Source organism: Monodelphis domestica, chromosome 7 (genome assembly GCF_027887165.1).
Source record: "Monodelphis domestica isolate mMonDom1 chromosome 7, mMonDom1.pri, whole genome shotgun sequence".
Taxonomy (NCBI): Eukaryota; Metazoa; Chordata; class Mammalia; order Didelphimorphia; family Didelphidae; genus Monodelphis; species Monodelphis domestica.
In genome coordinates, this window is record NC_077233.1 from 98,162,185 (window position 1) to 98,164,233 (window position 2,049).

At 34.9% G+C, this 2,049-nt stretch overlaps 1 pseudogene; it reads right to left on the reverse strand.

Moving 5' to 3' along the window:
• Nucleotides 1-447: 447 nt before the first annotated feature.
• On the reverse strand, nt 448-957 carry LOC100018610 (PRELI domain containing protein 3B-like; annotated as a pseudogene).
• Between the last annotated feature and the right edge of the window lie 1,092 nt (nt 958-2,049).

The following is a 2,049-nucleotide window of genomic DNA, read 5'->3' on the forward strand; positions in this document are numbered from 1 at the left end:
TCTGCTTCTTTCTGGACTTGTTCCAAAACCACATAGTCTCATGAATTAAATGCTGTAAAATTCAATCTTATGGAGATATTCAACATGCTAGTTTCTGGTCAAAGTATCCATTTGAAATATCCTTAAATATTCAAGAAAACTGGAAACTTGATATTGCATGATATTTTAGGGTTATGTTAATTCCAGTTGATCCCATGTGTTTGGAAGCCGTGCACCTTTCCCTCTTCCATCAAAAGTTGGGGCCTTTCTCCAAGCTAATTGAATACCTATGTAAAATACAGATATGCCTCTTAAATAACTAATACAAATAAATATGTTACCAGCTTGGAGAGACCCTGGTGAACCTATTAATGTTTCATATAAATAGCCATTATCATTCCTCTACAAATGCTGCCACTGCCATTGGTGTCCTCATGCTCCCTCTTGCTGAAGCTGTCCATGCTTCAGTCTCAGCATTTCATTTGTTAATTACCCACTCCATTGCTTCACAGCCTTTATTAGCATTAGATAATATTGTACTTTCCATCAGTCCTTCTGGATAACTACTAAGGCTTACTCCTTTCACAGTGATAATGGCTTCTTGAGTCAAAATGGTCTTTCCTGGTCCTTGAGGATGTGGTTTATATATAAGTCTCTCATCTACTGAAACCAAATTTGTAAATGAAATATTAGTGGATTTAAAGTCCATTGTTTTCTCTACAGGATCAACTACAGAATGTCCCTGTACATACGGTTTAATTCTTGCTACGCTGATAAGTGATTTTACAATAGAAGGCATTCCCCACTCTGTGCTAAGAAGTCTATGGCTATGCAGTTTTCTGGTGGGATCTAGATGTTTGCTACTACCTTAACTCCAACTACACTTGGATTCATAGGATTTGGGTTTTTCTGCATAGCAGCTATTGTAACTGTTTCCCAAAGGTGGTCAAAAACGTGCTTTGACATCCAAATTTTCATGGTGCCAGAGACCAGCAGAATGTCTGGGTGGTGCTAGGGGATAGTAGGGTAAAAGAGCTGATTGTTTCTTAATGTCTCATGAAGTTCACTTGCTCAATTCTAATTTTTAATATATTATTTTCTTGGGTGAGTTTTTGTACTTCCTTTTCCATTTGGCCAGTTCTAGTTTGTAAACAGTTCTTTTCCTCAGTAAGATTTTGTGCCTCTTTTTCTAAAGAGCCAATTCGACCTCTCATGACATTTTTCTCTTCAGTGAACTTTTTTGTACATCTTTTTCCATTTGGCCAATTTTAGTTTTTCTTCACTTTGGATTTTTGTACCTTTTCTACCAAATATCCTATCCTGTTGTTGAAGATATTAATTTCTTCAGTATATTTTTACTTTACCAAGGTATTGACTCTTTTTTTCATGATTTTCCTGAATCACTGTGGTTTATTTTCCCAACTTTTCTTCTATCTCTCTCATTTTATTTTAAAAATCTTTTTAAAATCCTTTTAAAAGCTTTTAAAAAGCTCTTTTTGAGCTCCTCCATTAATTCTTTGGGCTTGAGAGCAACTCGTATTTTTCTTGGAAGCTTTTGATGTGACAGTATTGACCTTGTCTTCTGAGTTTACTTTGCCACCAAAACAACTTTCTATACTGAGTTTTGGGGGAGATTTTTTGTTTGCTTACTTGCTTATTTTCCAGCCTTTTTCTTTTCTTTTTCTTCTTCTTTTTTTTAAGTTTAAGAAGGTGTTAAAGTTAAAGTAACTGTTGTGAAGGAAGCACTATTGCAAGCTTCAGGTTCTTTGTGCATCTGCCTTCAGAGCTGGTACTGGGGATTTATTTTAATATTCTCCCAACCTGTGTTCTAGTCTGTGAGTAACTTCAAGCATTCTTTACCCCTTCAAACTGTGACCAGGGTCTTTTCAATGGAAAGGTTTTTGTTGAAATGGTCTCTAAGTGAAATCAAGGAAAAGTGGCAAAACATTCAAAATTCGATGAAGAAAATGATGAAAATTAAGTAAAATTTAAAATAGCAATTAAGTTTAGCAATAAAGTTATAAGTAATGTGTAAGGTCAATTTTGCATTTAAATTTAGGGTAATGTGTA